The sequence below is a fragment of the Pleurodeles waltl genome, chromosome 11, assembly GCF_031143425.1.
Source record: "Pleurodeles waltl isolate 20211129_DDA chromosome 11, aPleWal1.hap1.20221129, whole genome shotgun sequence".
In the NCBI taxonomy this organism is placed as follows: domain Eukaryota; kingdom Metazoa; phylum Chordata; class Amphibia; order Caudata; family Salamandridae; genus Pleurodeles; species Pleurodeles waltl.
In genome coordinates, this window is record NC_090450.1 from 91,529,349 (window position 1) to 91,544,704 (window position 15,356).

At 40.4% G+C, this 15,356-nt stretch overlaps 1 protein-coding gene across 7 annotated transcripts in view; it reads left to right on the forward strand.

The window, feature by feature from the left end:
* Positions 1 to 15,356, forward strand: part of ATP13A3 (ATPase 13A3) — a 429,788-nt gene that overhangs the window by 331,627 nt on the left and 82,805 nt on the right. The window lies entirely within an intron of this gene.

The window sequence follows — 15,356 nt, forward strand, 5'->3', positions numbered from 1 at the left end:
GAAAACACCTTGCACTTACAGTACATCAATATTTGTCTTGCTGTGAAATAGTTGGGCAACCCAGAGCAACTTTTGCAAATAAGACTTAGGGCCTGATTTAGATATTGGCAGATGGGTTTACCCTGTCACAACAGTGACAGATATCCCGTCCGCCAAAACCTAAATACCTTGGGAAATAATAGATTTTAGATTTCGGCCGACCGGATATCGAGTAACCCATATGCCAATATCTAAAAATCGGGTCCTTACTCAGTCAAGTCTAAGGTGTCCTGTACATGGTCACTTCACCCATGCCAGATTTTACCATGTATGTTTGAATTCACCTGTTTTGGGCTAAAGCGTGCACCTGTCACTGTTCACCCTACTGCTGTATCAAGATAGAGGAGACTCCCATGTTAACCACCCTGGTGGTCATAGTCATTCAACAATTCCTACAAGGCCCCTAAGCTTTTTCTCTCTGTCTAGAAAACCACCAATTGAATTGAAGCTAAATACATTATTACTACAACTAATGAGATGTTAATTTGAGCTGAGTCATTGAGCTCAAATCAGATATCTACCTGGAAAACTGTTCTGTTGCTAGATATTACCTTCTCAAGGGGAGTCGGACAAAAACACAAGATTTCACAGTAAAAGAGCCTTACCAGCAGTTCTCCAAGGACAGTTTCATTTGGCATACTAACCCTCAGATAATTCCTAAAGCTCCTAGGTACTTTCACATTAAGCCCACTATTCTCAGCTTTCTACAAGAGCCTTGCAGATGCGGCGGAAAAAGCATTGCATTCACTTGATCTACGAAGATGCCTTAATTTGTATTTCGACAGAACTAAAGAGTCAGAAAATCAGATCAATTGCTTGTGTCATTTTCAAAACCAATCAACTGTTGTCAAGTATTAAAACAGATGAGTGGCAGTGACAATAACTTTCTGCCAAAACAAAAAGTTGGCAGACCCCCAGCAAAGATAGTTAAGGCTTATTCTACAAGGGCTATGGCAGCAACAACAGCAGGCCTACTCACCAGAGTACCACTGCCGGATATCTGCTGCGCAGCCACGTGGAAGAAAAGTCATTCTGTGACACAGCACTACTACTTGAAGGGTGGCAAGTAGTTCTGCACCATATGTTTAAGCATTTCTATTTCCCCCTTCAACAACATAAATATGTTTAATTACTTTTGAATACTGCTTGTTACTCTGATTCAAGAATGAGAAACTATTAAAGATCCAGTGCTAGAGTTACTTACTTGTAACTGTTTCTCCAGCTTTGGTATCTTTAATAGTTTCTTCTTCCTGCCCTAATAGAGATGGTTGCTGCTTGTATACTTTATACAACTGTGCTAGAAATTTGAGGTGAGATGGCCTCTGGAAAGGTTGAGGCTAACTTCATTGGCTGTATTTCAGGTATTTTCCAATAAGGTAGATGTGCCACAAAATTCGCACTGTTTTAAGTTCTCTCATGCAGCCAGTGTCTTATGCAGCTATTGCAAAGGTCCATAAGGGTTCACACTTTGACAACAGGGAATGGTGCAAACATGTGAATCTTTGAAGAATAACAACGGTGGAGCACAATGTTTGCAGGTAAGTAACTTTTTTTATTCTCTTTGCCCAGTCCAGCTTTACTTACACTACCAATATTGTATGATGCCTGCTAGTGTTTGGAGGTCTATTATGAATTCATTCATGAGATGGCCTCTTCAAACATTTGCTGCATTCCTCTTCAACAGTTTTTTTCTTCTGTCCTTGAAATGGTGGATTCAATCTGTCATCCCTCTGGCAGGCCTGGTTTGGCTGGCTTTTTTTGCTGTGCAGATATTTCTTCTTGCAGCAGTTGGTGGTTGTATCAGACTTCAAACATTGCATCCTGTGCAAAGCCAAGTTTCTGGCCATTGAGCTACAATTTGTATTTTGTCTCTACGGGAAACCTTTGTCTTTTTTGTTTTACGTGACTGTGTCTCCGATGCTTGAATGATGATTTGCCATCGGTGCAAGAGGGCCCTGGTGTTTCAAGAGACAGTTTAGTTCTCAGTTTTCTGAGACCTCTACAACGAATGAGTGTTGGGATTCTAGGGCCAGACAGATTTAGAAGTTATGTTCTTGAGTGTTCAACCATGCAGTGTATGTTTCCTGCCTCTGCTGCTGACACTGCTGTAATTTACTTTACGATGTCCCATGCCCCATACAGTTGAACCAGTAAGTTAGGAAAACAATTGTTCTGAAAGCTCACTGTATTTCTATATTGAACTTTAGCATTTTGCCCACGTACTGACAAGTGTATCTATTTTCTGTAGTTCTTACTTACATGAAGTATCATCATTTCAAATAACGAGACTTCATTATCATGTCTAGTTGATCTCAGGTGTTTGTCAAAACCAGATGTCATTGATGTTATTCTCAAAGCGCCAGAAGAATTAAAAAATAGTACCTCACTGTCTCCTAAGTAATAGTCTGAATATATTATTCTTTCTAACTTCTTCCATTAATTAGTAATGTCATATCGTTACCTTTTGCTGACATTTCCCGTGAGAAAAGAGTCCATCTTAATCTGTACTAATAAAAACCTATTTTTTTCTATTTTTCTTTCCTATTAGAGGTTAAGTTCTATCAGGACTTTTCCTACTTTTCTTCATTCCACAAATGACAAAAGCAACCTCAAAGTCGATTATTAATAGCAAATAATAAAAGCAAGAACTAATCTTTACAGTATAGTGTTCTGTAGAACCATACTATACAGTATTGTGCAAACAGAAGACTGTGTCAGCAAACTTTATAAATTTTGAGTCCCCTGACCTGTAGGATAAGGAAGGTATGTCTCGCTTTGGTGGACTTAAAAGTAATGGCAAATAGTATGCGCGGTCTCCAACTTAGAGTTGGAGCTACAGCAATCTTGTATTTTCATATTTATTTTACTTCAGAAAACTCTGTCTTGCAGTCTGTTCATGAATGCATGCTTGTCCGTATTGTGGATGGGGAGTGAGTCCTAGAACAAGTCAAGTTCTACTCTTCTCTGTCCTGGTCATTGTAAATCATGGCCTTGGAGGTACTAATGGTACTTGTGTATTTGTGATTATTCATCCATTCACATCCCTTCTGGTATCTGCAGGCTTAGGCAACAGCAAGGCCTGTAGCTGAACGAAATAATGCTCTTTTATAACAAACACCGAAAAGCTTAAAGTCAAAAGAATTCTCAGGTTTGCAATTATTCCAGTCCAAGGCCCATAGTGCAGGTCGTGCAGAAATTGGTTGGATGTTTATCACAATGACATTACAGATGGATCAAATATTTGCGTGATGTGGTAAAAACTTCTATTTGAGTTTTCAACTTAGAAACGAGGCATAACATGCTAAATAGGAATTTAGCCCACCCACAATTCATTGCTGCCGGAATCCACTGGGAAAACTGCGAGGGTGTGAAAATTATTGTTTAATTCTTAATTGTGATCCCTTGCTAACAGCGCTTTGCAGAGAGTTTAGAATTTAGCCATTTAATATCTAACCCAGGTTTAGGGAAAGTGATGGGACTTTTTTTTGCCATTCTCAGTGCAACATTTGATGATGGTTATACAATGCAGTTGAATCAGTATTTTAAAGAAATCCCTGAGTTTGAGAAACTTTAACGATGGTCTGCTGTCCATGTCTTATCTAAACTTCACCGTATCCATGTCTTTTAGAGTGATTCAGCTCAGTTACCCAAACACTCTTCTCAGATATTCTTTCTTAGCCACTTTATAGCTGGTGTGTTTATATATTTCAATACATTTTATGACATATTTGTGTGTCACAAGGGCAGTAAAAGGGCTACATGTTTGATTGGCTGTACTCAAACTCTGTGCGTCATCAGGGGTGGGACTATGTCCCCCCAGCATTTCGTCGATGGCAGTGAAGAAGAGGCACGCCACTACCACATGCTTAAAAGAGAATCAAGCTTCCCGCGGCATGGAACACAAACTATGTGCATCTGCTGGGTTGGGACTATATCCTCCAGGATGGGGCACTCCGCTACAATGTGCATCACGCTTCCTGCTGTGCGGGACACCAACTCTGTTCATCGCGGGGAGAGACAATGTCCCCCAGCATTACGTTGATGATGAGAAGGGGGCATTCCCCAGAGTGCTGCAACACATTTAAAAGTGCAGCAAGCTTCCCGCAGTGGGAAACACATATTGCCTTAGCTGAGGTGGGACTACATCCCCCAGCATTTCCTTGTTGGCGGTGACAAAGGGACCCCTTGCTACAATGTGCTTAAAAATGCATGAAGCTTCCTGTGGGACTCACGAGGGATGCGCCCGGGGTTGTGACAGGGTGAATTATGAGCCCCAGGGAAGCTGGGCTGGGCCACCCATATTGGCTGCCATTTTAAAAGCTCCTTAAGGTACTGAAGCACTATGTTTGTCTGACTAGTATATTATTTGGTGCCATTTATAAGCACAAAACCCACTGGGCCTTCTAAGGCAATATAGTGGCAGTTCGTCTTTCCTGGATAGTTACATTAAACATGTCATGGTGCAATTAAACTAGGAAACAAAGCATGCAGAACGTTTTCTTTCTGCCACCCTGGCTGCACGAACTGGGTCTGGGCACATCTCTTCAGGGGAGTTTGGCTCTGAGGTTTAGCATGGAAGCACTCGGGAACCTGTCCCTAGAGCGGACTCTGTGCAATTAATGGTTAATGCCGTCTCTCCTGTCGACCCTGGGCTGTCTCCTTTAGCAGTTTCCAATCCATCTCAGAACAATGTCCCCTCCCCCAAAGCAGAATAGACAACAGGCCCAAGGAAATCCTACCAACTCACCCCCAGCATGTCCTCACTTTAATAACATTGTCGACCATATTCTACTCAGCACCAGTAACCTATACTCTGAAGAATAACTTTTTGGACAGTGTGAGTGGTTTGATTGAAAGTTTACTTGCATCTATTTGTACCAGGTGTGGGGTGGGGTGGGGGGGGGGGGGTTTATCAAAGAAATGTTATCTATTCTTAAGGCAAAGTATGCTACTGCATCTCATCTGCCAAGCCCACTCAAATAAAGGCCCAGGGGGGTTGCAAGAACGGCCAGTGTTGCCTCTATGATTTTAACCCTTCTTCTAGCTGCCCTAGGGATAGGCGAATGGACCACCCACTTACTACGCTTCTTTGTCACCCTAGCAAGCACTGTCCATCACAAGTTGCCTTTGGGCTTTGGTTGGAGTGTGGCCCTCACACACTGGGGGGGGGTCTTAAGCTTAGGCAGGGCATTTAACCCTGCGAAGGATTTGCAACAACTCCTGTCTCTGCCAGCTGCGGTTAACAACATGGTTGGGTCTACCAAAACACCCTGTTTACCATGGCAGTTCCTATAGTAGGCTTGTCCCAGGGTATGGGGAACACTAGGGTGCCTAGTGCTGTGGGGAGGGACCCTAAAAAGGATGTGGTTAATTTGCCCCCAGCCTGCTGTCCCTATGTTGTATTAATGGCTAACCTCCCTCCCCTGCCTCAGAGCTCAGTGGAGGTGCCAATCCAGTTAAGAGGAAAAAGTCTTCCATTGGCTGCAGTCCAAGTCTGTTTTCCTGATTTCCAGAGCGGATCGAATTCTGCTGATGGGTAGAGTAGGTTGGAATCTAAGAAATCATTTGAGGGGGATTGTGTCATCATAAATTTCATACACCTAGGTTTGAAGGGGACATTTTGCACAAGTCTTCACCTGACTCTTAATTTCATATTTTTTTTTTAATTTTTTTTTTTATTATTATCGCCTGTCTGTAGCACCCATTGGTTCTGACCGTCGACCTGTGGATTGCCCTGCTGTCGGTAACCATCCTTTCTCCCTCGTACTTTCAAATAGGGTTAGCTTCTGGTATAATCTGCAAATGCAAAAAGGACAGATGATGAACGGAATGCTGAACACTGTCAAACATTCACTCGCGTCACAGATCTGGTCCTAAATCCATTGTAGTTTTGCTTGCCATTCCAGTTTGGACCCAGCCACATGCAAATCAGTCTTGACCCTGCTCCCCATGGGAGCAGTCCTGCCCGAACTGCTAGGACAAGTCCTCCCCTGGACTGGACAACAAGCATCTCTGGACCGGTATCTGGGTACAAACCCTGATCAACCAGGCTAGCTTGAAGCCAGTGGTATAGCTAGCCTGGGACCCACATCTGGACATACCCTTCCTACTTAGGCCCACAAATGCAAAAATAACAAATGATGGCTGGAATGCTGAACAATGTCAAACCCCCACCCGCATCACAGATCTGGCCCTAAATCCATCGTTTTATGATCGCCATTCCAGTTTGGACCCAACCATAGGCAAATCAGTATTCACCAGCTCACCATGGGAACAGTCCAGCTCAAACTGCCAGGATAGGTCCTTCCTGGACTGGAAAACAAGTATCCTGGAACCGGTAATGGGGTATCGCTCCTCATCAGCCAGGCTACCTTGAAGCCGGTAGCAAAGCACGCACAGGACCCACATATGGGCATACCCTTCCCACTGTGGTCCACATATGCAAAAAGAACAGATGATGGCTGGAATGCTCAACAATGTCAAACATTCACCCCTAGTCACGGATCTGGGCCTACATTCTTCGACCCACCCACTGGATTCAAGCTAGCCTGACTGACAAATACCCAAAACCGGTCCAAAGATCCTTGTTTCTGGTCCAGGGAGGACCTGGGCTGGACTGTTCCCATAGGTAACCGGGTCAAGACTGATTTTCATATGGCTGGCTCCCGATTGGCGTGGCATAGTGGGCAAAAAAACTGTTTTGGGATGTAGCCCGAATGATTGTCAGTGGCTGAGATTAATTCAAGCATTTATCCATCACCTTGTTGTTTTTCAATGATCTGCAGGCGGTAGATTGACTCCACAAATCTGTGAATACCTGTTACCTACACTGTTTGGCTGGCCCCTTAGCTCTCACTACCCAGCAGCCCTGCCTTACAATTGTCTTTTGCTGACTTCAATCTTTTAGTCTCTTCTTCTTCTCCGCTTGACAAGGGGGTACAGCCGAGGCATTTTAACCATGCTCCCAGCGCAAACTGGCTACATTAGGCCTTGTCATCTGATTTCATGGAATATTTTTGGGCTCCAGAATAAGTTAACAAACCCACACTGGCATAATATGACCTCCACTACCCACATAATCTGCCTATAAGAAACATGGTGATGGATCCCTTGCACCTAGAAGTTTTTTCCTCCCTATTTACTACAGCAATATTGTTATAGTCAAGCCATGCGAAAGGTGGCCTATAAATTATGATTTCAAATTTGCTTTCCATTGTTATTAGAAGATCTGTTCCTATGTCCCCTTAATATCAATTTGTAGTGCTGTCCTTTGATGGGCGGGCCCAACCTTGTGTCAATCAATTTTTATAACAATGTTGATGCCACTCACTTCAATGTTGTTGCTGTCCTCAAAGCGTATCTAGATGTGTTTTTGTTCCTAACCGACCCCCACACTTCTAATTGTATGGGCTGGTTATTTTAATATCCAAAGAAGTACCTTACCTGCCAGACGTGTGTGGCATTACTAACCGGGCAGAAAAGGGCGTTCCACACGTTCTACAGTGTGTATGGTAAAGGTTTAAACACTCTGATGTATAAATACGATCTTCTGTTGTTGGAGGACTGTAATACTTCACGCAAACTACAGAGCTATGCATTTGTTGATACGGAGTGCATGTACTAAGTTGGTCACCTCCTAGTTATCTCTACCACTAGTCATCTTGCCTCTGATATTGGGGTAAAACCAACTGCAGTAAGCAACCATAATCTGATGCTTATGTCTGTGGCTCTTCTTGCAGATGGCCCCACAATCCTGATCCATTTAGCAAATATTGCTCCTGTCAGGCTGAATGGTCTATGTGTTGGATGGTATGGAGTTGACCCCATGTGGGTACAGTGGAGACTGTTAGTTAATGTTACCAAGTTTAATCTTTGCCTAGACTTGGATAATGCGCTTTTGGTCCATGCTTTTGAGACAATTACTAGGAATTTTATCCCCCTATTAACGAGCTCCGCCAGGGCAGGGGCCCCTAAGAGACATGGTTGGTTTAACCATTTGTGTGCACATGCTTCTAAGAAGCTAAGGGCTGCTGTGTGTCACATAACAAGGGACCATCCTGCTGTGAAATCTCTAAGGAAGCAATATAATGAGGAGCTTGCTTCTAGGGAAAAGGAACTTAGGGAAGAGGCTTAGTCGAATTTGGTCCAGGCAGCTGAGACCAACGACGTCACCTTGTTCTGAAACACGGTTAACCCCCTCATTTCTGAAAAATTATTCTACTCCTGAATTAACATCACGTCTCCATACAGGCATAGGTTGATCATTTTGAAAAGATCTTTTTTGTTAGTAATGAGCTAAAGCATACCTATCCACCCCTTGAGGAGTGAGGCAAGAGTATCAACCATACTAGTGGCTCACTTGACATCACTTTGGATGAGGTTCTCCAAGCCATGAAAGGCTGTGCTAGGGGAAAAGCCCAAGGGCCCTACGGGGTCCTGGGTGATGCTTTTAAAGATATGAGTGAGCTATGGGGTCCAATTCTGACTAGATCGTTTAATGTGCCTGCAAGGAGAACGGTACCCTCCACGTTGGCAAACTCCATCATTATCCCTATTTTTAGAAGGGTGATAGGTCCAACCCGAAGTGCTATCGCCCCATCTCCCTCCTGGATTCATGTACATAACTGCTGGGTAAGGTTGTCCTGAAGAGATTGGTGCAATGGGATATTCAAAACTCTGTCTTGTCTGATGTCCAGTATGGATTCAGAAGGGGTTTGGGGAAGGTGAAACAGTGTGTAAATCTTGAATTCCTCATTGGGAAATACACTAAGGCTAAGCCAGGCTTTCTCCATTTGTGCTTTGCCGACCTTAGTAATGCTTTTGATTTGGTGGACCTTTCGATCCTGTGGCAAACCTTGATCTCACTTGGAGCCCCCAAAAATATTGTTTGCTTTCTTGCCCAGCTGTATGTGAATCTCTCAGCAATGCTACGATATGGACCTAATGGGGAATTCTATCGGGTGTGTTCTGGCCCCATCTTTATTTTCACTTTTTACAAATCGTCGTTGGTGTCCAGGAAATTGAAGATCAATAAATCTAAGTCTGTTAAAATGTCCTGGGGGAAACCCACCCAGAAGGGTAGGATTTTTTTCCTCAAGGGTACACCCATTACAAAGGTTAATTCCTATTGTTACCTAGGTATTCTTTTTTTCTAGTTACAGTTTGTGGTCCCAGCATGTACAGAATGCCCAGTGTAAAATGGAGTATCTGACGGCGTATTCAGGTTTTCTTATAAACTTGGATCTCGCCCTATTTCCGAAATAATTACCATGTATAAGACCAGAGCATTGTCAGCTGCAATTACGGTGGGACCTGTGGGGACGTGTGTCTAGTAGTCCTCTACAGGTTGAGGAAAACTCCTTTATAAGGTGCCTTTTGTGCACTCCCCGTTGAACATCAACATCTGTCATCCACAAGGAGTAGGGATAACCCACCTTGTAGATTTGTTGTTATTAAAATCTATTTTAGTGTGGCGTTCAATATGGGCTAAACTCGAGACAGAATTTGCAAAAGCAATAATCTGGAATGTTCAGCACTAGTGCTCCTAATATCCTGTGGCTTTCTCACATCAGTTCTGTTCTTTAAAGCACCATCAATGACATTCTCAAACTAGGGTTTGGTCTCCCTGGCTTCAGGAGGCCTCTAGAATTCTTGCGCCTCAAAAGTCCAAGGTCACAGCTTTTTTTCTAGGTGTCAGAGTGAACAAAGGAGCTCTTGTTGATGCTAGTAAAAACCCACTGTTGTCACATACCATTCATTTGCCCTGTTTGAGGGGCTTCAAAGGTACCTATCTTTGGTGACAAATACCCAACACCGCATTGTTTTAACAAGATTGCAGCTGGATATAGTAAATCATCTGGTCACTTTTCCCATCATCAACTAGTGGCATAGGACGATGGCCCCATGTCCCTGTGATGGTATTTCAAATCAGAGCACTCAGCACTTTATTGCTGTTGTCGGATTTATGAGGATCAAAGGAACCACTTTTTGAAATCACTTTTTATTACACATAACATCAGGGACTATAACATGCCTTACACTTTCTGTGCACTCTGGAGAACCCTCAGTATATTTTAGGGTTGCCTCTCATATATCGGAAGCAATTCATATCAGGAAAAGTATTTTAAACAAATTGTAGAACTATCTATTGTGTGCATGCTTTTATATATTGTATAAATACCTTTTTATTTGTTTTTAATATTAATATTAAGATTTTAAGATGTATTGAATTGTTATCTGTTGTTTTATGACCTATGCTAATAATGCCGAATACATTTTTTGAATTGAATCGATTGGCTGTACTTTGTAACTGTCTTTTAAATCATTAACTAATTGATAACACCTTCTTATAAAGGGGGAATTTGAACTATCTTGGACATATTAAGATTTAGCTACTATAGTGACTATAGTTATCATTCCACAGGGTATATCGTTACCAGAAACATTCCTCCTTTTCTGTCTTGGGTGGCGTCATTTTATAGGCGTTATGTAGGAAGAGTCTTTTAAATCAGTGCATACTTGTCCTAAGTGGAAGAAAATGTAAACTAGCTAGCAAATTTTGGAATCTCAACATGGAGATTGTCACGGACATGGTGATTCAAATAATCCTGTTAATTAAGATAGCCTGTTTCTCTTTGGCAGTTAAGTCCTTTGAGATGCATTTATGGTATGAAGGTGAGTTAATTGTTAACTGCCTAAATATACACTGGGAAATTGCACCTAATAATGGGTGTCACAAGAAGGAGCCTTGACAAGATGCAGTAGTAATCAAGTATCTTAAAATATATAATTTCACCCTTTTTACCACTACCCTACTTGGTTTAAAATCACCTTTCACCAAGTATTCAGAACTCGAGGAGCAACATATTGGTAAAAGAACAAGAAGCCCCTCATATTTTCTCTGAACTTATTGTCAAAAGATGTGTTTTCCTTATTGAAGACTTCATACTCCAGTTAGGAAATACTTGTCTGCAGTGGAATGAAAAGAATTGTTATGCTTTAGAACAATTTGCAACAAGAGAATGCAAAGTAAGTTTCAATGACCGTTGCTGGTATGCAAAGTAAACATTGATTATAATAATAATAATAATACTCTCATGATAATCTTGTTTTATCATAAGAACAACAGCAGCGTTAACTTGAATTTCATTTCAGCAATGCTAATCTGAAAAGGTATTTCATTCATAAATATATTAAAATATGTTTTAAAGAATCATATGAAATCAAGTTATTAAATTGGAGTGCTTACATAAGGTTGGTTATGTGGGGGTAGTAATCAGATGTCTTTAAATTATGATAATAAGTTTAGCGTAAAATGGTTTTTAAAAAAAGGGGCTGTAATTTGGAAGGCGTAGGCTTAGATCACAAATTCTGGTGTTGCTCAGTTATTGTTCCACACCCCTGCATGATGATGAAATTCTACCTTGTCAAATTCCTTTTTTAGCCTTTTGTATTATTTTTTGGATAGTTTAAAGCATGTATAGCTTCCTGTTTGTAGTAGTTGACAATCATTGGGTTAGACCAATATTGGAACAGTAGCTACAATGTAATAACTTTCTGAACGATGAAGGGTCCCTTCTTTGGATGTGGAGTTAACATATGATGAAGAGTCATTATGCGGTTCCATAAACGAATGCACTGCATATCCTAAACATTCAATGTTGATCTAATAAAAGATACCACATAAAGATTTAACATTAACACAACTACACTTATGCAGGTGCCTGACCGGCATAATCTTATTTTACATACAAGTTTGATTTGGCTAATCCGCTCATTTTGTAGCCTTTAGCACCCAATTGCTTCTAGCCACCACCACCATGTATTTACATTGTTGAGACTTGTTTTGTACAATTAGAGCTTGGCATGTATTTTGAGTTATTTTTTTGTGAGGAGGAATTCTGTTCTGTTTTATGAGTTTTATTTCAAAGGACTGTGACATGTGGCCTGCAGGTAAGGTTCTGGCCAACTCATCTTTGTAGTAATATTTTCCTCTGATAACATTGCGGCAACATGTTGTCAGATTTGCTAATCTATTACTCTTGCAGAACCTACAAATCAATTTATGTATTTAGCATTGCTTTTAAATGACATGAAGCATAGGATTGTATTGTTCAATGGTAATAGGTCAGTGCCTCAAGGTCATCAACTATAAGCACACTGGAAATACTTACTGGCCTTGAGTGACTAAATATTATACAAAATGGTCAACAAATCCCCGACAGGGATGCCCTCTTTCCCCTATTCTATTCACTTTTTTTTAAAGCCCCTTGCAGTTAGGATCAGGTCTCATCTGGCTATTGAAGCCCTTATAGCAGGCATGTTGAATTTGAATGTTTGCAGATTGTTATATTTTCCTTGAAACCTGAAAGGTAGAATGTACAGAGAGTGGCGGAGGAATTCTCACAGTTTCAAGACATCTGGGGCTATAAAATTAATTAAAACAAAACCAAACTGCTTCTTTTTAATACCGCTGCTAGTAGTCTTACTCCCTCCTTGCCGCAACAAGTGCTATCCCAAGGTCCAATTCAATATCTTTGGATTTATGTGACGAAACAACTGAGAAAAGTTATTAAACTAAATTTTCTCCCAGTGTTTCATAACAAAAAGGATGTTTTGGATATATGGACACTTCTCCTAATGATGCTGATAGGCAGGGTGGCTCTTATTAAAATGTCTATTGTCCCATTGTTACTGTTTTTATTTTCAACTATTCCCATCAAAGTAAGCAAGAGATTTTTTAGCGACCTTGACACTATGTTTAGACAATTCGTATAGAACCATACAACATCTAGGGTGAAGTATTCAGTGCTCCAGCTTGAGTATGCCCATGGTGGTTTGGCTCTCCCTCCTGTACAAACATAATATGAGGCAGCCCTTTTAGATATCCTGGTGAGAACATTGTCTAGGGGAGCAATGTTTGATACATTTTTTCTAGACATTGTAATGTGCAAAGCCAGAACATGGCTTCCGGTTTTTATCGAGGTCTCGAAATTGCCAAAAAAAAACAGGTATAAGCTAAAACAGGGCTGGAGTGCTTTGTTGTTATTATTTTATTGCTCCAGTCAAATCTCATCAGGTTTTACACTTTTGAACCTTTATGAGGTTTGATCAGCGTCTTTATATAATAAATAAATATAGTACTATGTACTGATGTATGGCGCTGTTGTTACTACAGTGTACTGAAAGTGCGCTACATGTTTCATACTAATAAAAATATGTTTTTTTTTTTAAAGATATGCGGGTTTACAACTCTCCTCATCACACATTAAATTTTGGTACCTCTCGGGGTTTAAGAAAATAGTTTTTACTCCAGGGTAGATGTATGACTGGGCAGAATATCCACGGACGATGTGGCGATTCATGTAAGCAATTCAATTTCAGCTACCAGCAGATTGTTCATTTTCTGAGATCCCACTATTTGGATTCCCAGTCTGAAACGCACCCTGTGTAGCAGGTGTTTTTCAGGTCTAATCTTTCTGGTATAGTGAACTGGTATAAGCGGTTACGTAACCTAGGATCACAGGTATGCCACAGTACAGTTCTAGAGAAGATTGATGGAGCCACTCAATGTTGGTTTTCCGAGGATGACTGGCAAGTGTTCTCTTTTTTGGCCACAAAGCCTTAAGGGCGGCCAATTTTGAGATAATGTCATTTTTATCTTGCTGGGTGGCTTACTATAACCTAGCGGACCTCCACAGATAATTCCCCTCTTTGGAGGATCAGTGTTTTTGTTGTAAGCAGCAGGGCACGGTGCATTGCTTCATATTTTTTTATATGGTTTTTACCATTATGACCTTTTTAGGCCTTTTAACTTTAGACTTTTGCTTTTTCTATATTTTTGAAATGAAAATTAAAATTGGGACTGAAATCAACAAATTTTCAGTCAATGCAGATAATACTGCACCTATGTGGTAACAACAGGCAAATTTTGCCTCCATTCAATATGTACAACTTGTAATACATAATATTTGTGTACCTTAAAAATTAATGTTATCAAATTTTATATTACAAAAGGAAATGTGTATTTTCAAAACTAGTTAGAATCAACTCTTCAAACGCAGACTTACCCATGCCATGTTGGTTGCTATTAAGTTGATTGGTTTGTGTGATCAGCCAATTTTCCTATCATGGTTTTAAATATACAGCGTATTGGGGAAGTTAGGTATTAGACTGCCCAACAGCTTTTATTCCTGAATGATCAGCTGTTGAAAAATCATCAAATGAGAACCAACTCTAATCAGTGTTTCACTTAGAATTTACAAATGAAAGTCAGATAGCATCTCCTCAAGTTCAAAACATCCGAAGTGGATATTTTAAATGTTTTGAAGATTTAACACTATAGAAAATCATTGAGTAACATTAAGACATTTTAACATGATATAGTTCACTGGTCCTTGGCTTTGTGGCTGATTAAAACTAGTGAAATCACTATAAATATAATGACTGTAGAAGGAAGTTGATCTGGAAGTGTCAGTGGCACAATAGGACTCTTGTGATTTGTTCTGACGACAGGAAATAGTTCACCTTCAAAGATCACATATTTTCTGGTAGTTTCACAATATATTTTTCACTAGATTTCAATAATGATTTTATAGTTTAACACTTTGTAGAAGCGATTTCTATATTCAAATATTTGGAAGTTACTTAGAGCAGTTCTTCACTTTACCTCAAGAAGTCAGTAGAGAGGCAAAATGTTTGCTGTTTCGAATTAACTCTAATCTTGCTACCACATATATTTTAAGCCAATATCTATTGAGACACATTGTTTTTAGTGAGGGTGTTTGTCTATTTTCTCAGAGAGGTGTAGTTCTACAAAAAATTTAAAGGTATTAGTATATCATATAAATGGGAAAATAATTTATCTTACATAAACGTGGGCACACAATGCAGCAGGCCAGGAAGCTGCTTCCTGCATTGTGAAAATGCCAAGGGTGTACTCAGCTAAACCTGTGCATGTTTTGTTCTATATGTCAGGTAGGTATGTCGCTGATTGAGATGAGCAGGTGGCTCTTTCTGCTTACTAATTTCTATACTTCCGACAATAATTAATTTACCTTTTAAAACTTTTGAAATATCAATGTTTCTATCTACCTTTTGTATAAATAAAAATCAGATCTAGGCTTCTGGGGAGGCTGCACAAAATCCCAAACAATGCAGTGCACACTTTTCAGTTTAGTAAATATGCTGCATACAGTATACTGTAAAGGCTCAACCATTTTATGTGTGCCGGTGAACAATACAGAGATGTAATATATTTTTATGACGACATGTTCCTTGGAGGGCTCCATAGTTAAGAAATGCAGATATAGCTGAAT